At 32.6% G+C, this 25,182-nt stretch overlaps 1 protein-coding gene across 3 annotated transcripts in view; it reads left to right on the forward strand.

Moving 5' to 3' along the window:
- NLGN4X (neuroligin 4 X-linked) overlaps positions 1 to 25,182 on the forward strand; it is a 444,496-nt gene that overhangs the window by 187,706 nt on the left and 231,608 nt on the right. The gene's annotated exons all lie outside the window — the stretch shown is intronic.

Raw genomic sequence — 25,182 nt, forward strand, 5'->3', positions numbered from 1 at the left:
AGTCTGCTGTTGAGGATAAGACACAACAAATGAACTGTTCCAGAACTGGTAAAAGAACAAGACTTTACTGTAATTTGTTATAGTTGAATTAATTGATTAATTAATGTTTAATTATTGAATGTATATAACATTTATTAAAGACTCACTAGATGCCAAACACTGTTTGAAATTCTAAGATCTGGCTTATTATTTGGGAGGATCTGAAGGAAAGTGTGGGAGGGCAGAGGTATTAGGCTAACTACTAAACTGAAGGGATACAAAGCCATTGTGATGACCTTACCTGTTGTGGGCTTGTAAAACCTGGACAGTATACTAGTGTCATGACAGGAAAATGAATCATTTTCCTTTGAATTGTCTTTGGAAGATCCTGAAGATCACTTGGTAAAATAAAATACTAGATATGGAGGTCCTTTCTTGAACTAAACTGTTATCATAATTGTTTTCCTCAGGAAGCTTACATAGTAATGGAGATTATGTAACCTCACATATATAGGAGGTGGTAGTCAATTAGGGGACTTTGTTTAGGTTGACACAGATATTCAATACATGGTTAGTAGAGCCTTTGGGGAATTGGTTGACAAAACCATTTTGGTAGCAAGAGTGGTATTTGACTGTATAAAAGTTTGGAGGACAAGATTGGTATGTGCCTCATAGAAAGACAGATGGCAAAAGGATGGTCCAGATGGAATTTGAAAAATGCTTGGGGCTATCTAAATGTCACTATATGACCTTTAACAATCAAGAGAGTACCAATCTCTGAATAAGAGTTTTAGACCTGTAAAAGTTCAGTCCCCCAGAGGATAGTCTCTTGTTCAGAGAGAGCATCACAGAAATAACAAGATCCAATAGGCTAGGTTATGGACAAAGGATGGGGCTAGTGACAAGATGTTAGTTATTCAGAGATTCTTTATGAAGATTCATGGGAAAATGTTAACAAGAATCAATGCAAGATGAAGTATGTAGGGGTGTTTGTCTTCTGTTTTGGTAGAATTACACTCAACAAAGAAATCATAACTTCCTAAATACTGAAATATCAAAAGTTACTGCAATGCATCTAGTATATCAATGTAGAGATGGGAAATAATGATGGGAAAAAAATCATCTTAATGAAATTCACTTATTTGATGCCAGGAATGCTCTTCCTTTTCCACTCTAATTGTACCTTTCTGGCTTCCTTTAAATATCAGCTAAAATCCCATCTTCCTACAGGAAGCCTTTCCTAATCCTTCTTAATTTCAGTGCCTTTCTTCTGTTAATCATTTTCTATTTATTCTGCATGTAATATGCTTTGTAAAATTTTGTTTGTATATTGTTTCCCCCTTATATTGTAAGTTGCATGAGGGCAGGGATTGTCTTTTGTCTTTTTTTTTTTTTTTTTTGTATTCTAGGCACTTAGTACAACATGTGCTGGACAATAGACACAATAACTGTTAATTGAATGAACAGATACTGGGTTTTTTCCTCAGTACCTTTAAGATCCCTAAAATAGTGAGGCTATATATATTTTTCATTAGATAGAAAGCACTGTATTTAATATTTGAGTAATATTTTAGTTTTTCTTTTATATGCACATACACATATACACACCATACATATATATGTGTAGAACTGACTGTACATCTATATCTACATATGTTCACCTTTGGAAAAGATGATGATATTTATTATGATTTACATAATATCAAGCTATTACTATTGAGTAACTTAATATAATTGGAATGGGTTTTTCAGAGAAGATGAAATTAAATTAAACTAATAATTTATCATAGACTTGACTAAATCCATTGGGACATAAAATGATCAACAACAATGGGAAAAACATTTTGTAAGATTATTTTAGAACTTTAGTACTTGAGTTGAGATAATAATCTTGTTCTAGAATTTATCTTTTTTCTTCCTGGTTTCATTATTTTGTATTCTAGTCATTAGTTTTAAAATTAAATTTTTATTATTGCTTTCTATTGCTCTTTTTTAAAAAAATTCTGTAGCAGAGTAAGATGAAAGTTATGATTCTTTCATTTGTTTGATATTTTATTCTTTTATAAGACATAGGATCATATATTTAGAGCTAGTAGGGATCTTAAGAGTACTTTAGCTTAATTCTCTCATTTTACACATGAGGACTCAATCTCAGAAAGCAATGAATTTCCCAAGTTAGATATACAAACATAAAACAAAGATCAGGAGTAGAATGTATTAGGTTAAAAAAAAAACAGGTAGTAATCACGACTTCAAAGTTAGAGAAACACTCTATATATTAGCCATATTGATATTGTTTTAGACTTTAAAATAATCATACAATATAAAGTTGAAATATTTTTGTGATGTAGGAAATGATGAGTTGTTGAAGTTAGAAAAACATGGAAAGACATGAATCTATGATTTTCCATCTTCTGAGAAACAAAGTGCAAGCATATGAATGCATATGAATATATGCATATAGATGCATATGAATACATGTGTGTATAATTATAGATATATATATATGCATGTATATATAAATATGTATATATATATATACACATAGGTAAAATATGCCCGTGTTATTTGTAGCTTTCTGAGAGGGAAGAGAACGGAGGGTAAGCAAAGAAATTAAAGGAAAAAAACCCCTGCAATTTAAGTTACTCAGTTGCCATTTGCTGGTGATTAAAGAGTTGCCCATACTATTTACTAGGCTGGAGGCATATTAAAAAATAGATCTTATGACTAACTGGCTATTTCAGCCATCTTTATTAGTCATTAATTATCTATTTGCTTTGGAAAACCTTCCTAAAGGAAAATCTGTAGGACAAAACATCCAAAAAAAAAAAAAAAAAAAAGATTGTATTAAAATACTTTGTGTGTGTGGGGGTGACAGTGTGGACTGCTTGCTTTATTATAAAGAAATGATTCCTACACTTATATTAGTTTGCTTGTTCTTCCTCACAATATTTTATTTTTGTCTTCATGTAGGAATGGCCTCCACTCATTTTTTTTTTTTAAACTTCAAACATTGCCAAAGGCAACTAGCAAGAGAACTTGTTTGATTTAAATTCCTCAGATGATGATACACAATTGTTGACCTTTCTGAAATTGGCATTCAACTGCTAAAGGGAAAACAAAGGCATTCTTTTTCAAAACTAAACACGAAATTGTACCATTAAATTAAATGCTGGGATTTGAAGACATGTACCAGAACATCATAATAAGAATGACAAGTTCAAGGTTAATTTTTAACCATGGGGTATTAAAGAAAAGGGGATCAATGATACCAGTTCTTTCAAATGTTGTAATTGTGTGCTTCCAACATTGCTCTAAATTCAGTTTTACTCTTTTTTTTTAGATGACCTCTACACAGAACAAATAATGCTATGTAAACCACAAAACTCAGCATAGCTTAAAAACCCTGTTGGGGTACTCTCTTGTGAAGGCTCACAAAATTTACCAGTCAGCTTTTCATATATTATTTAACAAAATGAGGCTTCCTTATATTTTCCCCAAAATCGCAAGCTATCATTAGCCAATGATAAAATGTGATTATTTAAATAATTGAATCCTTGTAAACATTACATCAAAAAAAAAAAAATCTGTACAATTGGCATTCTAATGAAATATAAATTCTTTAAAGGGAGTAACTTTTATTTTCTTCTTTGTTTTAAGATGTTTTAAGTACAGATTAGATATGTGATTTTGTTGACATAGGGAACTCCTAGTGAAAAATCTTCCTCTAGCAATGTCATTTGATAGTTGATTTTCAACTTAGTCTTAGAATGGTGTGGAGAGCTAAGAGATTGCGTACCATTTCAATCAACAGGTAGATGCAAAAAGAAGGACTTGAATTCTGGTCTTTCTGACCACAAAACACAGCTCTCTACAATGCCATGTTTTGTTCTAGCCCTTTTCATGGAATTGATAATTGGATGTCTTTTTGAAGAAAGAATTGGCATCAATCTAGGGGTAATTAGTTCCCTATATCTTATCCTTGTTCAATTTGAGACCTCTATAGTTCATACACTAGACACAGGTAAGTGAAGAGATTAAGGAAGTATTTAATAAATCATATATTTAGAACTGGAAAAGATCTGTAGAGATCACCAAATCTTATACCCTTATTTTACAGAGGAGGATACTGAGGCCCACTAAAGTTGAAGTGACTTCCTAAGTGTTACAGAGCTAGAGATGGAAGAGGGATTTCAGCACAGATCCTTCAGTCTAAAGCTGATGTTCTAAGTTTCTTTCTATTCATGTTTTGTGTGTGTTGTATAGATATACACAAAATTAGTCTGTGTTCATATTCATGGGAACCTACTGCATAATATATAAGAAGGAAAGAGATTCTGGACATGAAATGTATTTGTATGCCTTTTTTTTACTGTTTCTTATAGTAATAACAATTATAAAAGACAATATTAGAGTCATCAATTATTTTTCCCACTTAGAACAGAAAAAATAAATGCAGAAAATATTGCGGTCTCAAGAAATGTTTCCTAGTCATAATGAAGACACAAAATAGGTACTAGATTAAATTAATTGTCATAAGGAATTCAATTTGTGAGGAAATTCTCCCTTTCATATAACTGGGTTATATGAAATAATCCTTAAAAACTGAAATTCACTATTTTTGTTTGTTTGTTTATCAATACTATTATTACTGATAGTATGGAATTTTTTGTTCCTTAATTTATTACTTTCGGATATTACAATCTAATATTTTGATCTATTTTCTGTTCTTACTCTAAAAAGTATCTGGGTAATTCACATCACAGATGCTCAGGAAGTTGGTCAAACCAGTTGCATAGGGAGATTGGAAAGGTTCATAAGAGTTTCCTTTTTGACAATGCTATCTGTGACATTTTCCTACCGAAAAATACATCTGTCCCACTACATAATGGTCTTGTCAGTAGAAAGGTAAAGTTTTAAATAAGGAATCTTGCATTATTATTATTTTCAGAAATGAATCTTTTAAAAGATGTTTATGAATATAGAAAGAGTAATAGATTCAAGAAACAGATAGACAGAAAGAAAGCAAAAGAGAGAGAATTAATTTTGAGGGGGAAAGGGCAGAGAATGTGAAGTATCTTGTGAATTTTTTTTAAGTTAGGCTCATGTTACAAGAGATAGGAAGGAATTTTATGAAAATGTCAAATTAATAAATACAGAAACATGGCTCTCCTATCTTATCTATACATGACAGAATTTATTATAAAAGACCCCTCATTTTATTTTACAGAACCATAGGGAGTAAGATGTGGAGTTTTTACAAGACTTTTAATATACTAGAAGTTTCAGGTTGATTTATTATCAAGGGCCTTTCCATTTGTCTGTGGAATCTTCCCACCACTGTTGATTAATATAATAAAACGCTATTGCTCTAATTACATTTTCCACATAATAACAACATTGATCCTATTCTTTTATAAGTGACTGGGCATGTAGTTTTATAATAAGAATAATCTATAATAACTCAACCTTATAATCTCTTTGTACTTTTCTTTAAATAATGCTCAAAGAAAAGCCATAAGCACATTTTAAAAATCAAGATAAAATGTAATGCAGTATAATGAATTATCAAAGGGGATTCCTAACCCCTGTGGTGCAGAAAAGTTCCTTTCATCATTGTAGAGTCTTGATCAAAACTCAAACAAAATTAATTTTTGTTCATTTTAAATAAACATTTAAAAAAGAGGGATGTTGTAATAAATTAAATGGATAATAGGATGCTCTAACTCCATAAAGTTAATAAATATCAATCTTTAAAAAGGTCACAATCTAAAATGATTTTGGAGTTATAAAATGTTCTACATTATCATTAAAATTTAACTGTCCTAGAAGATGAGAATATTATGATATAAAATCAGTTAATTTTGTATATTGTATTTGGCCCAGTTTCTTTTAGTCTGTTTTTCCATATATTTGCCTTAAATCATTTGCTTCCCTCTGTGAGAAAGATAAATTGAAGCTGCAATATCTTTCATGACAATAGATATATCTTCGTGACCAAATAAAGCTTTTAGAATGTTTAATTCAAATAATAGGGGAATGAAAAAAAAAAAAGAAAAGAAAAGAAAAGCCCCAGCCTGTGTGTTTAGAGAAATGTTATAACTAGCCATATAACCATGGATAAATTATCTTTTTTTTTTTCTGTCTACTCAATTGAAATATGAGGATGTTAGATTAAATAAACTGTAAGGTTCTTTCTACTCTGAGACTTTAAGATTTCAATTTAACCCCCAGGCAAAATAAAAAAGGGCAGCTAAGTAGGCACAAGGTCTGGACTTAGGAAGACCTGTATTCAAATTTGGCCTCAGGTACTTACTAATTTTGTGACCCAGAAGAGGTCATTTAATACTGTTTGCCTCAGTTTGCCCATCTATAAAATAAACTAGAGAAAGAAATGGTAAATCACTCCAGGAATTTTGCCAAGAAAGTTCTAGATGGCATCATGAAGAGTTGGACATGACTGAATCAACTGAACAAGAATAGTACAGGAAAGAGTTCCAGCCTTGGAGAAGAAGATTAAAATATAATCTGTTACTTCTGTAACTGCCTTGTTCTCATCCCATCAAAATGTGGGTGTATACTGAATGCTTTTTAAGGACCTTATTAAAAAAAAACAAAACTTTTTCTTTTTAATAGTAAAAACTTTATTGGTCACACCAATCTGATTTTTATCATTTGGAAAATAGGGATTGAAATCTTTCCAGAAGGGAAAATTCCAGGCAATAATTCATAACCCTCTCATTCATTTCCAGTTTTTGTATCTTTCCTTTGGTCATTATATTCCCTTAAAGAGTGCAATAATTGATATTTCCTAAGTATTTTAATATATTCCCCTAAGTGACTTTTTAAACAACCCTTGTAAACTGTCCATTTTATTCTTCCATCTCAAAATGTGGCTACCTTGTGCCCCATTCTTTCTGAACAACTTCATATTGACATGGAAATGATCTAGAGATAATATTACTAGGAGTGTTTGCATTTTAAGAGAGACTTCCTAAAAGCTTAACCATTTAAAAGTAGCATTTGCAGTCACTGTTGTAATCACTTGGATTAAAATTTTAGACAGAATACCTGGACATTAGAGGCTGAGATGAGAGAGAGAGAGAGAGAGAGAGAGAGAGAGAGAGAGAGAGAGAGATCTTTCCTGTCTACTCATATAACTATCTCTACCTGTCTATCACTTTATTGCTCAAACTTTAGTTGGAGCCTCATGGTCTTGAAGACATAGGTTTCGAAATCTTTATATTTCACCTAATTCTATGAATAATAGAAGTTGGGAAAACTACAGGAGCTGTCTAAGTTTAATTGTATTTGGATAACCAGTGAGCTACCTTTCCTCTCAAAGGGTTGATCAATTCAATATAGGTAGATAAAAAGGTATATTTAGCTAATAAAATAAAAATGCATTGTTTCTACATAAAATGTGTATTTTTAATCCTTGTATAGAATGGGCATGGCACCAATCCCATCATGTTTTTGCTTTTTTCCCCCCTCCATCTGAACTTGTTCATCCAACACATATTGTCAGGATACCCAAAGCAGATGGCAAAATTACTATATCTTGTTTTCAGGGTCCGAGGATAACACTCATCTGAGAAGCTAGACTTCTACTGCTCACAATTATAGTTTCTAAGCCCCCACTGGAATGTTTCCCATTTAACAAATCAATCAAAATGACACTATTAATTCTTGATCAGAAAGATTTGCTCTGTACTAAATGGAAAATAAAAAAGCAAAAACAAAAACATGACATTGTCTGTAAACAAGCGACACATTTGCCTACCTATACATATGGGATTCTTATTAGGAAGAATGGGCATAGAGTTACATAATTAGACTAAGAAGGTACTTAGTTCCCTATATCTTCCCAGTTATTATTCAGTCATTTTTCAGTTGTATCCAACTCTTCATGACACATTTTGGATTTTCTTGGCAGAATTACTGGAGTGATTTGCCATTTCCTTTTCCAGTTTATTTTACAGATGAGGAAACTGAAGTAAATAAAGGTAAATAGCTTGCAAGGGTCACTCAGCTAGTAAGTATCTGATGCCAGATTTGAAGCCAGGAAAATCACTCTTCCTTACTTTAGGCCTGGTACTCTATATACTGTGCCACCTAACTTACTTTCCATGTGTCCCGAACAACTTGCAATTCTCTAAATAGGACTTCGATATATAATCCTTCAGAATTCCTTCAGAAATAATCTGCACAATTCACAGGTAGGTGGGGCCATTACTATGCTACCTGTTATACTCAAGAACCTCCTTTATCTTTTATACTCTCCTACTAAAGGGAAATTTTTTTTTGCTAGCTACCACTCTGAGGTCACTTTTTTCCCCCCAGTCACCTCCATAGTACAGACAAATATAACAAAACCATTAGCTAGGAATCTTTAGAACTTTTACAGGTTTGCTTCCTTGGATAGATTATAGGGATGGGGCATTGCCACCTTTTTGCAACTGTTAGTGCAAGCTTTGAAATTTTTGTTAGACTGAACTAGAGATATTTTCTGAGACATAGCATCAGCTATATTCCAATCTCAGTTCCTCTTTTAGTATTAGGCTCACATTTATTCAGCTCCTAGCTCCAAGTAGCAAGTCTTTTTCTTTCTTTAGCAGCAGGTGATTGTCCCGGCTCTGAGGTATCTTTCTGGAATGATCAAAGGTAATTTGGATTGGCATGGCATGAGTGAAGTAGCAAAATTAGACTATTGAAGAATATGCACATTAAGTGAACCCTGAGCTCTAAATGTAATGGGGAATATTCATGATCCTAGAGACATGCCAACAGTGTCCCTTACTACCAGATATTATGCTGCCCTTGTTAATGGCATATGAGAAATTGATGGTTCCTAAGGAGCGTCAAGATGTGGAGAGAAACCGAGGAGAGAATAGAATAGATACCCATTTATTCTATTTGGTTTATGCCTCAGTTCATACACACTACCATTATTCAAGCATAAAATTAACCAAGGAGTATTCCTCTTTTTCTGTCACTTCCTTAAATAGATTTCAAAACTTTTAATTTGAAAGTGGATATAATGAGCAAACTATAAATGAAAATGTGAGCAGTTGTCCCTATCCTTCCATCTGTAGTTTTGCCTAAAAAACTTTCTTTGTTGAAAAGAATTTCGGTTTTATTTTAAGGGTCTGTTAGAATAATTCCATTATGGCAGGTGTTAACTATAAATAACATTTAGTAAGAACTAATATAAAGAATATGATTTCAATTTATTTTAAACTACACTTTTTATTGGGATAAGGAAATTTTCAATTGTGTGAATAACGGGCTTCCAAGGACTGCTCATTTATTGTAATTCCTGAAATGTATTTTATAATGCCTTTTAATTTTACATACTTTTGGCATTGAAATCGCACTATCAGGAACATACTGATCGGGATTTTAAAAGATTTTAGAGTTTTCAAATTTAGGTAACTGTAACCATAGGGCCTAATTGTCTATATTATAAAAGTGCTATTCCTTTAAGTCACTGACACATTGCGATGTGTGCATTGCATTGCGACGGGTTACATCACTGAATTTAGCATGATGTAACCCAACGCAGCATGATGTAAGTGTCGTCATACGTTGGAGATTTAAAGAAAGAGCAATTCTCTATCTAGATTATTGCTGAGATTGAATTTTTCCACTTACAGACCTAGCAATATATTTTATACAAAGTTGGTAACTATGGTGTTAATATACAGTGACAAATATCCATTTTTATATGTAATTTATGATTTTTAGGGAGAAAAGCAATGAAGAAAGTACAGGATTTTTATTTTTTGCTGTTTTTAGACATAAAAGTACTTGTATCCATAATGTGTTAAGTAAGCGAGATGTTAATTTTTAAAATTATGGACTTGTAATTACAAAGAAGACTGTTCAAATCTTATCTCATATATTTTCTAGCCCCTTCTTCTTAAACAAGTCATTTAACCCCAGTCTCAGTTATTTCATCATTATTATGAGTTTAATAATAACTGAAGTAATTATGTTACAATTTTGATAATCAAATAAGATAATTTATTTAAAGTTTTTATATAAATTGTAAAGAGCTAAACAAATGTAAAAATTGAATTATTGATAATATTCAAAAGAAGTGGTTTTAAAAGAGAGGAACATGTTCTTTTTATTCTAAATATTCATCATTAAGTAAAATTTCAATGGGTATCATCTTTTACAGCAAAGAGATTTTCTTTTAGGAAAAAAAAATATCATGTGTTTGGCTTCATAAGACCAATAAATCAAATTCCCTTGTATTATTATACCTAAGCAGTTGCTTAAAGTATATAGATTATGAGAAGTTCAAATGGAAAGAAAAGAGCTTTATTAGGTAATCTGAGAGTATACGGTGTCATAGTCGATAAAGCAATGCAAGCAGAAAGAGATGGCAAACTTGCCCAAAGGACACAGATTACTTCTGTACTTTTTTTTCCCACTGATTGTTGTTCAGTTTTCCAGATCATAAGGAAAGAAAAAGATTTGGGAAGTATCCTGTCATTGATCTTACCATGATACTAAAAAGAGATTGGTTTTACCAAGAAATTCTCGGTGCTCCTCAAAACATGTTAGACTATAACCATGAAAACATTGAATGATGACTTTGAATATATGGGTCAAGAGACCCTAGATCTAGTCAATAATATTTTAACTGACCCAAGATGACTGCAGATGTCATTAAGGAGTGTTAGATTTGTATAAAAGAAAGAACTGCCATTTGGTATGGTGTATTGAAATAATATAATCACCAGATAGCTTTTAGTTCTTGTCTGCATTGACTTTGAATTTCTAGGAGATATAAGTAAAAATATAAAGCCTATTTCTTTTTAAAAACAGATTGATTAACTTCATTATAATGTTAAAAAGGAAAACTGTTGTGTGGGCAACAGATAGGTATTTTCTTGGACTATCCTCTTTTTGTGTAATAAAGCCTATTTCAGTAGTGACTATCCATTTTCCAAGGTTTCCATGGGCATATCTAGATTGGAACTGGAACATTTCCAGGATTGCTAAAGTATTTTGAAAAAAAGTATTTCTCAGATTATGGCCTTCCTGACAAAATCCATCTAGATCGCAGCATAGACTTTAAAAGTACTTTACTCAAAGAGATAATAGCTTTGACTACATGAAGAAGTCTAGTACTATAATTCTTTCGCTATATCTTTTCTCCTAGTTTCTTGTGACTTTTCTAGCCCTCCCTGTCTCCAGTATGGGCTTCTTGATAGTCTTTATTCTTCAGTTAGAATACTGTTATGCTGTGAGAACATAAGCTTGGCAGAAATAGTTTAAAGAAAGGTGCCAGCAAAGGCTGGACCAACAGAGCAAGAGGAATGTTAGGACAAATACAATTTTCCTGAACTTTGTACCTTCTCTTCTGTTCCCACTACAAACTTAAAGGATGCATTTTTTTAAACCTCTTTCCTCTTGGACTTTGTCATGGATATTTTCTGGGAAAATCTGATTACTTTTCTTATTTATTTAACTAATTAGCTATTTGTTTATTTATTTGCTTTGTGTTTGTAAACAGTGTTGACTACAGGATTTTTTTGGTCTGGGTATATTTGTAGGAATTTCAGTTGGGAAGAGGCAGTCAAGAGTATTCTCAGAGAAAACAGAAATAGATCTGAGAAAGACATGCTACTAGTATGCTCGGTGGTTGAGAATTCAGTGAAAAAATTGATTGAGAGAATTATAGTGTTTGGTTTATAACTGAAAAAAAAACCTAAAATATTACTGCAGAAATTTCCAACATAGTTTCCTCTTAGAAAATATAATTCAATCTCCAATATAGTTAGTTTTCTTTTAGAAATTGTTATGGTACTTGGAACAGTATGACAATATAAGTCATCTTGAAAGCTATAATAGTTATTAGAACACAAAATAACTTTTAAGCACGTATGGTAATGTTTAATTCTGACCATAACAAGAATTCTTTTTTTTTTTTAAGATTAAATAAAGAAAAGTTGAGTTTATATTGGGAAATGTTTCTAGGCAATGAATCTGTAGTAGAGTGAGGAGGACTAATAGGAATGGTTTAATGGCTCCATGTATAATCCCAATCCATCAGTAATAAACAAGGATTTCAAAGAATATAGCTTCATCAAGAGCAGAACAAGTGAGATTATCCTTCCTTCCTTCCTACCTTTTTCCCTCCTTCCCTCCCTCCCTCCTTCCCTTCCCTTTCTTCCTTCCTTCCTTCCTTCCTTCCTTCCTTCCTTCCTTCCTTCCTTCTTTCCTTCCTTCCTTCCTTCCTTCCTTTATCCCTCCCTTCCTTTCTTTTTTCTTTCCTCAAGTCAAGCCCAATAAAATGACAGAACAAGTGAATTTGTAAAGAGATATAAATTGTTTAATTTTGATCAAAAGTATTTTTAAGTAGCTATTGACATTTCTATGGAAAAGTCCAGTTGAAGACTGGATAATAATAAAATTAGATAGGTTCAAAACTGGTTAACTGTTAAAATTGAAGAGTGTCATTATGATTCCATGTCAACTAGGAAAGAAGTCTGCAATGGAGTGTCCCATGGGTTCTGTCCTTGGCCTTGTGCTTTTAACATACATACATATATACACAAACACACACACACACACACACACACACACACACATATTTAAATCAGTGAGTTGGATAAAGACAGAGATGGAAAACCAAATTTGTGAACACTAAGCTAAGAGAGGTAGCTAGCAAATTCAGTTTCAGAGAATATAAAAATATTTTGACAGATGAGGGCACTGAGCTGAAACTAAGACAAAATTTAATAGTTATAGATGGGAAGCCTATGTTGTTAAAAAGAAATATCTTTTTCCCCAGTATGAAATATGAAGTACAGCATTCCCAAAGATGAACCAAGACATTAGAAATTGTTTTGCCTGAAGAAGATATTTTGGTAGAATATAAATTCAGTATAAGTTCATAGTGTTATTAAATGGTAACCTAAAGCATTCATTTATACACACATGTGTGTACATGCATATACATACATACAGGTATGCATAGATATATTATATGTTTATTATGCATAATAATATGCATATTGTGCATGCACATATGTTTATCTTTGCATATATATGATCCCTATATATTCCATATGCATTGAATTTTATTTATCTGAAATGTTACACACACATATATGATAGTGCCACATCTGAAATATTTCATTCAATATATTTCACAAAAGTTTTTAGAAAACTAATTAACGAACTGAAGAGATTCCAAAGGAGAAATATCAGGATGATAAAGGTCCTTAAGTCCATGCTATATGAAGACTATTTGAATGAACAGGGAACATTTACCCCAGAGGAGAAGATTCAGAGATGACATGGGATCTCTGTTTTAAAAAGTATATGAAGGACTATGAAATAGAGAATGTATTATTATTTTTTGCCTCAGGCTGTAAATTTAGAGTGATGGAAGGAAGTTACAAAAAAAATTTGAATTTAGGAAATAAAGACTTTTAAACTACTAAAAATAGAGCCATATCAAAGAAGAGACTGTTCAAAAGTAGTAGGTTCTTTCTGATGTTAACTCAGCAGACAGATTGGGTCCATATATACATATACACATGCATACATACACCTACATAGTAGAGATTGTAGATCTCTGTATATGTTTGTGTGTGTACACAGAAATATGGATATAGAAGTGGGTATTGGACTAAAATGAGTCTGATATCTCTCTAAAATTTTGATTTTGTGATCATAATATTAATTCATTTTAAAATATATAAAAACCCAACATTAATTTGGTAAAATCATAGAACAGAGAATATTACAATTATGAGACAGAATATAGTGGTGTTGACTGAATTGTTATGATTTGGGTATAGGGTAAATAAATTCTTTTAAGCAAAATTCTGGCTTTTATTTTAGAAGCTTTAAATATAAAATGTTTTCCCAAAATGATAATTAAATAGATCTTCTTGACCTATACAACATAACTTTATTTAAACATCTTTATAAGATTTTGTTTGATTTTTATCTTGGATCATCCAATGTAGAATACAGAGAAATATTATTGAATATACAAGGAAAGAAAAAAATATATGAAAGGATAAAAATCCTCAACATGCTTAGCACTGTCAATGTTTTTTATGTTTCCCTGAAAAGAAAACTACTAAGATATTGATGGCTTGTTTCATGTCCATTGACAGCTTTATCATAGTCTCTATCTGTGGACCATGAAAAATCACCTTTATAGTAGCTGAAAGAGATGATGAAGAGCTTTGAATTTTCTCTTGGCATTTCCTTCTCTTTTTAAAAAGGTCAGATGTGGAATTTAAAATCCTCTACACATGGAACACGACAAATGTCATATCCAAAGTGAAACTGGTATTGTTGGTGAATTGGGCAGATTTCCAAAGTGTAACATTTTTGACCTTTCCCCTCTTACAGTTCTACAAATTTTACTTCGGTTAGAAAGTTTGTCCCAGGGGCTGTTCTAGAATAAAAAAAAAAAGAAAGAAAGAAAGGAAGGAAGGAAGGAAGGAAGGAAGGAAGGAAGGAAGGAAGGAAGGAAGGAAGGAAGGAAAGAAGGAAGGAAGGAAGAAAGAAAAAAAAGAAAGAAAGAAAGGAAGTAAGGAAGGAAGGAAGAAAGGAAGAAAGAGAAGAGAGAGAGCAAGAGCAACACCTTTTGAGAAATAGCTTGCTTATGTAAGGAAAATTGACAAAAAGTGTTATGACAAATACAACCTTTTTTGATAGGATTAAAAAAGAAAATTAAGGAATGATTTGCAAAGATCTTTAGAGAAATAAAGGTCTTGAAGTGGAATTAAGAAATCTCTGTCATGCTTTAAATATTTGGGGGAGGAGATTTTATATTTTCTCCACATGGTTATTCCACTATTCAATAAACTTTCTTTCTAAGGGATTCAGAGTTGCTTATCAGCATGAAGTGATTTTTTTTTTCTTATTTTAATTTCAGAATAGAGAGAATTGTATGGTCACACTTTTCTGTCTTTGAAAGCTCAAGTCACCTGGTGTTGTTGTTGTTTTTTTTTTTTTTTTTTTAATAAATGTACATGGAATTAAATAAATAGTTATGCAAGACTGTGTTTGTGATTTGATTTTTAACAGTTATTATTTAACAATAATTAAATGTTAAATTTAACTATTAAATGTTAAATTGAACAATAGACAAATGTAATTATTTAACAATAGTTAATTACTTATGTGATTATTTAACAATTAACAAATTGTTTAACAATTTTTTTAACAATAGTCTATAAGCCCTACAATTAAATAAGCTATAGCATATAGTGGACAATTTATAAATATTTTTGCTTTAGTTGTATTAACTTCTGATCTTTCCCTTCAGCTGATCTTCCACTCTGATATAGATCTCTCCTTTACAATCCATCTTTCACAGAGATGCAAAATAATCTTTCTAAAACATAAGTCTGACCTCTGTATTCCTCAATAAATAATCTGTGGTCTAGGTTTTCCAAGAATATGAACTCCTCAACTTGTCTTTTAAAGTGTTCCATAATACAAAACCAGCTTGTCTTTCCAGGTTTATTGCATATCGCTCTCTTTCACACATGCAATGTTCCAGCCAAACAAGCCCACTCGTGGTTTCCTGAAATTGGCATTCTATCTCTTCCCTCTATGTCTTTTCACAGGCTGTTTACCATCCTTGGATGTACTCCCTCCTCACCTCCCCTGGTTCCTGTCAAGGCTTGGCACATGTGCTACCTCCTATATGATGAGGACTCTCCGTCCTCCTAGTAGTTAGTTTTCTCTCCATCTTAAACAAGCATAGATGTAATTTTCTGTTTACATATAGTTATCACTTCATATGAATATAAATTCCTGGAAATCAGAGGTTTTTCTTTATTTTTTTCCTTCCTTCCTTCCTTCCTTCCTTCCTCTCTCTTTCTCTCTCTTTCTTTCTTTCTTTCTTTCCCCAAAGTAGTAGGTTACACAATGTATTATGCTACTTTCATATTACTACAAGGCCTGTAAAATACGTTCTATGTGAACTAGTACATACAAGTATTTTAATTCCCATTTTGGCAGATGAGAAAAATTTAAGTCTCACATAAGATTAAGTGATTTGTTTTTAGCTCCTAAGTATTGGAGCTAGGAAAAGAACCCAGGCTTTCTGACTCCCAAGTTTAGTACTTTCCATTAACTCTGTGCTTAAAAAAAAAAAGACTAGTAGAAAAATAACTAAATTATTTATGTGTTGGCCATTGTCAACAGGCAATCACAATTTTGCAAGATTAGGTGAAAACGAGTTTTATTAGAAGAGAAATGAATATGTATGTGAAACTCAAAGAATTTACAATCTTTAAAGAAATTTGCATGTTTATGACAGTATAACTAGAGGAGGAGAAAATAGGAAAAAAACATGGCATGGGAGGGGATAGGTGCAGTAAAATTGAGGAAAAGAATGAAGCCTCTCCTGAAGGGCAGGAACAAGATCATGGCAACAGCCACACCTTTTTCCTTTGGGAACCATTAGAAAATGAAAATAAGAGGGCCAGATTATCTGTAAAGAACCCCAGCTGCACATGCATATTCTCTGTCTGGCACAGATTCGCTGGCACATACCTTAGCTCCCAAGTATACACAAGGAATCTAGCTTAGGATACAAACAACAAATTTTGTCATCTGGGAGTCATGGATGAGGGGAGAGGGAGGTTCATCCTTTACACACTCAGGGCCTCCTACATGCTCTGTCTCTATTGTTCCTGAAAAATATGACAACTAAAAAGGACAAGTTTAAGGGACCTCTTAGCAGCTTAACATTCTTAAGGAAAATTCTTACTCTAAAATTATCTTTTTGTGCAGATTGGTTAGACATCAAGAATGGTGAGTAATAAAGTATTCTAATAAAGTATTCTATCCTTTCTGACAAGACTAGATATTGACAAATCCCTGAGATATGATGGAATACAGGATGGAATTATAGAAAAATGATCCTACAGAGCATACTCCATTATGGCTTATTTCATTAATTATATTTGTGTACCCAGCACCTAGCCCAGTGCCTGGCAGATAGAAGACACTTAATAAATGCTTGTTGATTGGCTAATCAACTTTGTTTTACATATGAAATTCATTTATTTATTAAATTTATTTATTTATTTATTAATTGCCTACTACATACTAGTCACTATTCTAAGCACTAGGGATATGATTGATAAAAAGAAGATCCAATTATTTCAAGGAAATAAGAATCTAATAGCATGTAAGATTGTATGAGAACATATTGTCAATATTTGAAATATTTTATAGAAGCATATATCTTTTCAGATTCTGGTAAAATATATATAAAATTAAGTCCTAATGTATTATGAATATGAATGTGTAAATACTGTAATGTTTCATTCCATAGGACCCAATATTTAGTGATACAAAAACCCTTCAAGATCAGCCAGCCTAACCCTCTTATTTTATAAAGAAGAAACTGATGTAGACAAGTGAAATGACTTGCCCTAAATCTAATGGAATCCTTAACAAGAGAGTTAGTATTCAAACTTGATCTTTTATCAAGCTACCTCTACCTCAGACATTGTTCATGAATGAGGTGGACAGCATTCTTGAATTGAATTGAACATACATGAATGAAATGATACACATATTATATTGCTTCATGATCTTCTAGAGAAGAATGACTGGAAGAAGTAGCATCCAAACTGAACCGTAAAGGGCGAATAGAATTTTAACAGTTGGTGATTTGGAAAGAACATATGCCAGGGAGAGGGAATGGCATGAATAAACAAATAGAGCCAAGAACATGTAGCACACATTTTGAGGATGATGAATAGACCTGTTTATCAGGAATATAGAGCATGTGACAAGAATTAGTATGAGATAAGGCTATAAAAATATAGGTGAAAACCAGATTTTAGAGAATCTCAAAAGCTAGCATAAAAGGCTAAGAACCTTCAGAGTAGTAGGAAGCCATTTAAAGTTGTTTTTTGTTGTTGTTGTTGTTGTTTGTTTGTTTGTTTGTTTTTTACTCTTAAGGACCCAGTGATAAACACATTCTGTTGCTCTACTCTTGGTCTACCTGTGCTCACTCCTACACTGAAGTTTCTCCGTATTACAAAGATGATTCAGCCCTGAGAACTGTATCATTCAGAAAGTTTATTCTCATGTTTTCTACTATCCCCAAACTAATGGAGGTCCTTCCCAGGGATCAGCTAGAACACTACAAAGATCTGCCCAGAAAGGAAAAAGATGTGACAAATTATTAGAAATATGCACTCAATCATGTTCTCATTCATATTTACATTTTCTCTACTTTCACAAAACGTAACCTATTAATCATACATTTGGTAAGTTTTTTTTTTTTTTTTTTTTTTTTTAAACCACTTCTGAACTCTCTGATAGGTGCTGTGGGATACAAAAACAAAACCAAAAAAAATTAAAATAGTTCTTCCTTCAAGAATCTTGTATCCTATTGGGAAAAACAAAGCATACATAGATGTTTAACATGTTAAATGCCAAATCAGTACAAAATAATATAGAAGGGAGGTACTAACAACTAGGAGGAGTCAGAAGAGACTTCAGGTAGGATATAATGAGCTGGGTTTTGAAGAAAGCTTAAGAATTCTGTTCATTGGTCAGAGACAGGACATAGAATATTTCTACACAGAGAGGCTAGTAATAATTCAGCTAGATCATAGATTATAGATCTTGAATTCTCTGTGGTAGGAGTAGATCAGGGAATACCAGTTGCATGTTCTCTGTCTCCTATGAATAGTTTTCTGCCATTTAACTTAGGATCCAAGTCTGATAATCATGCTTAGAACTGTTTGGACCCACAGATAACTACACTAAGTTAGCAATAATGTGTATAGTTTGGATGGAAAAAGAGAGGAGGAATATTGGACACAAATTTATAAATTAGGAGCCTTTTACAATAATTCAAGTGAAAGTTAATGAAGACATGAACCAGGCTGGTAGTAGAAGAAATAGTAAGGAGGGGATGGATTATATGAATTGCTGCAGAGAATGAATTAGTAAAATTTAGCAATTGATTGTGTGTATACAGCAATGGAGAAGAAAATCGAAGTTTAAAATTACTTAGAGGTTACAATTGTGAGTGACTGGCAGATTGTTGGTACTACTGATAGAGATAGTTAAATCAGTAGAATCTTTATCAGTAGGGTTTATAGACCTTAATCAGGAAAGCATCTGTTATAATTCAATGATACAATAGAAATATAAAAAGAATACTCTTAATAATTTTTTAAAATTCATGTAGCTACTTACTAGCTACTAGTTAAAACAACAGCTAATTGCTTGCTATAAAACAAGGAAAAGAAGCCCATCTTGAAGTGAATGCAGTGAATACCTCATTTACAGTAATGCATAAATCAACATACTCTGCCCCTCCCCAAAGTTCCTTTCTTGTCACCCAGATTTGAAAAGGCCTGGACCCTAGAATTAGTCATTTCTTTTCACATTAAGTGAAATCTTGTTTTAAGCAAGGTAGATTCCATTAGAAATAAAGCTTTCTTTCTTTTTCCAATTTTTCCACAAAGATTTCCTATGTTTCAGATAATCCTTGCTTCAGATAGCAAAATAATTCTTGGTGATCAATATTGCCTAGCTTTCTGATTAAATTTCCTCAGACTCTATGACAGAAACATTCATTTCATTCTCCATATTATTTTAACCTTTAAGGACTTTGTATATTTGATATTCAGTTTTTCATCATATAATTACATATCTATGCTATCACCAATAATGAGGATTATTCTGGCATCTCTGTCTTTTTCAGCCTTCTCTTCCTTGTTTCTGTGAATATGTGATCTCATCAATGTGGAAGTTCCTATTAGTGATTGAGGTGGTACATATTTACATATTTTTATACTGTATATGGGGGCCAGTTCACTGTCCCTCAGACTGTTGGAGGGTTTTATGGGCCTTTAAATGAAGAAACTTCATAGCCCTGGGTAAGGAGGATAAATGTCCTCAGCTGCCGCATCTGGCCTCCGGGCCATAGTTTGAGGACCCCTGCAACTTTTGTTCATGTCAATACATTGTTTGCTGGGACTCCATCCAGTATGCTAGATTCTTTTCTCTAGACTGATGTTGCATGAATACTACTGGAGAGTCCAAGCTGTCTATATATTGGTTAACCTCTGTTTGTCCTATATGTCTGGTTCATTATTTTATTTGGTTATATATCTCCCTGATCATAATGTTTTAAAACTCTTTTGTATAATTCTTTTTGTAAATATGTTGCAACTTACATCATGTCCCTATGTGTTGCATAATATTTGTAATGACTTGAAACATTAATTTTTCAAAAACTATTGTAATACATGATTCAGAACCAAAGATAAATATTGATTTTTTTAAAGAAGGAAGATGTGTCTTTGTTTCTAGGACAGCCTAAGAGTCATTCAAAGTAAAACCTGAAGTCAAGTTGTATGACAAGTTTTATAGCTTGTCCATACAACTACATATTAGTTTATTTTTATAGCTTTCTACTTTTCAAGTACATGCAAAGATAGTTTTGAATATTTACCTTTGAAAAATCTTGTGTTCCAGATTTTTCTTCTTTTCTTCTCCTTTATCCTTCCCCTAGGCAACAAGCAATCCAATGTAGTTTAAACCTGTGCAGTTTTTTAAAAAAATTTCTGTCATGCTACACAAGAAAAATCAGATCAAAAGGGGAAAATCACTAGAAAGAAAAAAAAAAAAGCAAGCAAATAACAACAAAAGTGAAAATACTACATTTTGATCCACTTTCTGTCTCCATAGTTCTCTCTATGAATGCAGGTGGCTCTGGAATTGCTTTGAATTCATCACAATTGATCACTTAATCTTGTTACTGTGTACAATTTGTAGGTTTTCCTGGTTGTATTCACTTCACTCAGCATCAGTTCATGTAAATCTTTCCAAGCTTTTCTGAAATCAGTCTGCTCTTCATTTCTTATAGAGTAATAATATTCCATTACATTCATATACCATCACTTATTCAGCCATTCTCCAACAGATGAGTATCTAAATTTCCACCTTCCAGTCCTTACCACCATGAAAAGGACTGTAACAATGATTTCTGGACATGCGGGGTCCTTTTCCCTTTTTATTATCTCTTTGGGATACAGACTATAGAGATACTGTTGGATCAAAGGGTATGTACAGTTTGATAGCCTTTTGGGCATAGTTCCAAATTACTGTCCAGAATGGTTGGATCACTTCACAATTCCACCAAAATACATATTAGTCTAGGTAGTAAGCATTCTTCATCCACTTGGGTTTTCCTTTGGGAATAGTTGTGTTTTCATTTTTCAGTAATTATACTTATTCAGGAGGCAATGTTTTGCGGCATCATATACTAATTACAAGATCCTCCAGGGAAAGATGCAACTAGAGAATTCAGCCATCTAGGGAATGCCTCTTTGATTTGTATTGCAAACTGGACATTTTCCATGACAGTGCCAGATATCCTTGGCACACACACACACATCCTTTTTAAGATTGACAAGTTCTGCTTATAATAATGAATCAAGTTGTAGTAACTTTTTGAATGGATTCATTCCCATCATAATGAACTCTGGAGCTTTATTATAATGTGAACAATAAAAATTCTATACCTACCCTGTGGAAGCTGGAGATAAATCATACATAGGGCTTACCTATCTTCTCTGTAGTAAATTAGCAAATATAGAGAGATACTTTGAATCCATTGGGGAAACTGGAATGCACACATCATTACTCATAGCCATTTCCTTCTCTAATATCATTATTTTTTAAAAATAGATTGTTTTGCTGTTGCAAATTACTTGGAAATCAGTTTTGTGAGATGTTTAGAGATAGAAATGTGAAACTGAGGTAGAGAAAGGATAAAAAGAATTAAAGGCTTAGTTTTGCTTATGCCAAACAAAAAAGGCTTCCTCCCTTATCGCTTTAGCAAAAATGGAGAAGCCCAGGAAAATCTGCCTCTGGTACCTGATTGACTCTGGCTTTCCTGATGTAGCTTTTTGGTCATCCAAGGGATGATTAAGTCCTTTTCAGGACTAAGCCTGCTTTGAGGTACTCTCTCCTTCCCTGTAGTATCTTCTATTTAATATAGCTAACTCTGATTAGTCTGCTAAATTCCTCAGTGGATTTAGCCTGTCAGTCAATGACATACTTTCACTCCTCATGGTATATTCTTTTAATGGCTTCCCTCAAAGCCTTTTTCTTGCTAACTCATTGCTCTCCTGAATCTATTTCTGTTTACTGCTTCTGATGCGTATTTTACCTCTTCATTTTGTCTATAACCTTCTCTTAAATAAAGATAATTTTTGGCAAATAATAATAATTAATTAAAAATATATGTTTAAAAATCCCAGGAACATGGAGCCTGGAGCTACTAGATTTGGTAGGTGCCTAAAACCAATCATGTCTCCAAACCTTGATTATAAAACAGATGCATTTCCAGACGGAGATGAAAGGACTGGGAGGGAAGGGCCATTCAGAAAAATAAGTTGCTTATTTTTCCCATGTTCGGGCAAAATAAACCTTTATTAAACATTCAGTAACTTGGAGTACCTCATTTTATTACAACATCTATCTGACCTAACAGGATTCTGTGGAGTCACATACCACATTTATAATAATGTGTATAACTCAGAAAAATATGGTATGAATACAAAGGTGAAAGGGACTGAAAATATAAACCTAAATTTCATAACATTGACTGCATTATATGGACAGTCACAAAAGTAACTTATGAAAGGATCAATCATGGTGTATTTTAATCATTATATTATCATTTCCTATGTAGTCACTAGTTATCTAAACTTGCACATTCCAGGTTGCAAATCTTTACCTTTGCAAATGTCAACCATGTGACATGCAATATGTTATTTATATATATATGTGTATATATATATATATATATATATATATATATATGTATATTTGAAAGTCATGTGGGTGTGGGGAAAGATGTAAAATACTGTCAAATTTGAATCCTAATAAGAGAATAAAGAAGAAAGCTGTTTAGTTGGGGACTGTGTTAACTGAAATTTAGTTGTTTTATACATATAAAACATACATATATATATATATGTATGTTAATTTAGTAATTTGATCTCATTTACTGAAATTCAGTTGTTTTTTATATATATACTTACATATCTGTACTTTTTTTTCTGGTCAAAGAACAGAATCACAGGGTCAAGACTAGCTTCTGAAACATACTTGCTTTGTCAACCTAGGCAAGTTATCTAGTGTTTGTAGACTAACTTTAATTCTTATATTTTGGTTTTGAACTCCCAGAATCTAATATGTTACCTAGCATACAGTAGATATTTAATATGTTTGCTGAAAGGAATGGAATTGAATTGAAACTGAAACTGGCTGCTGGGGTATGGTGTTCTTTATGGGCCTTTTTTTATTTAGTTTCCTTTGCGTGGTTTGGGGAATTCTTCTGCCCAGGGTTGTGATGAGATTTTTCCTAAAGTTGTTGACAAGGGGAAAAAACAAACTGAATATTTTGGGTGATAATTGCATCATAAAATTTTTCATAGTATTTTTTAACCTGTTCTTACTTATAGCTTATATAGACAGAGTTGGAAGGCTTCTCAGAGGTCATTTAATCTAATTAAATTTCCTTGGGAAAATAATAACACAAAACTCCTAAGGCTGTAATATGAAGGTCAAATGAGATAATATTTGTAAAGTGTTTAGCACAATGCCTGACACAGTAGGTTTTTAGTAAATGTTGATTCCATTATAACCTCCTCATTCCCTATATAACAGGATCATAGATTTAGAGTTAGAAGCAGCCTTGAAAGTAATCTTGTCCAATCTCCTTATTTTTGCATATCAGAAAACGATGAGTTTATGTGACCCCTCCTACCATGGTTACACAGGTAAAACTTTTGTAGGAAAGATTTGAACCTAGGTCCCTTGAAGTAAGAAACAATTCTTTTTTTTCTGTTTTACTATATTGCTTCATGGTATTCCCTCAATTATACCCAACTAGAGGTAAAAAAGATCATGACAGTCTTAAGTTTCAGTGCCCTTATTTCAGAAGATGATTTGAATTTAAATGTCACTACAAAAGATAAAGGTCATTGAGTATAAACTCTTTGATATATTCTCTCCCCCATCCTTCATAAATACTTTTAAATGTTTACATGGATTATAGAACTTCTCCTTTCTATCTCAGTGGAAGCTTCCCTTTTACATTCTAAAGCTTATCTATATGCTATATCCCTATTCAATTTTTTAGGGACCTCTTCCTTCCACCAATCCCTGTGTATCTCTTTCTTTTCTATCATCTTTCATCTCACTGCTTCTTTTTGGCCTTCAGACAATCAGATTTTTCTCTCCTTATGAAACATCACTTAATTCTGCTGCCTTTAGAATCCCTGTTCTATTTTGTGTTCTTCTTTTCAGTGATAAACTTCTTGAAGGAATAGTTTTTTTCTGGAAGTCTAATTCTCCTGAATCCTTTTCTTTCTTAGCTCCTCGAAGCTTGCTTTGACATCATTTATTTTCCTGAAAGTTCTCTCTTATATGTTCCCAGTATTTCTTTCTTTCTTGCCAAACACAATGGCCTTTTATTCTGTCCTGGTTACCCTAGACCACTCTCTTATATTTGCTACTGGTTTACTTATGGGATGTTTAACCTCCCTATTCCCTCCCTGAAAGGCTTTTAAATGTGTTAAAATCTGAATTGTAATTTCCATTATCATGTCCCTGAAACACTTCATGTTATTTTAAATTAAAAAACAATATTTGAGTAAATCAATTTTTCTAAGATGCTTTCATACAGCAGATCTTCACCTTAGCTCGGATAGCTCGATCTCATTATGTTCTCTGAATTTATGGAGAAGGCTTGTCTTTTTTCTCATGTTACTTGGATTCATGCCCATTTAGCTTAGAAAAATTAATAAGGAATAGAAGTCCTATATGGATGATTTTTAAAGCTTTTCCTTTTAAAGACAGTAAACTACCTGTAGCACTGAATATATAATGTTAAGATCAGGGTCAACAAGCTAGATTCTTTGATGGACTAAATCACTCCCTGAGCTAAAGCATTAACTTTTCCAGGGAAGCAGAATCCACCATTTATAAATAACTCTCATAGTGTTTCTATTGATAATGGAGGCACAGAGGACACATTATTTTATTGCTGTACTTTCTGAAATGGATCTCTTTACCAAATGACAGTTGGAGACTTCTTCAAGCTAAATGGCTTCAAATTATGCCCTTGGTATTTTACAGACTTGCAGTGATTCT

The sequence above is a fragment of the Sarcophilus harrisii genome, chromosome 3, assembly GCF_902635505.1.
Source record: "Sarcophilus harrisii chromosome 3, mSarHar1.11, whole genome shotgun sequence".
Taxonomy (NCBI): Eukaryota; Metazoa; Chordata; class Mammalia; order Dasyuromorphia; family Dasyuridae; genus Sarcophilus; species Sarcophilus harrisii.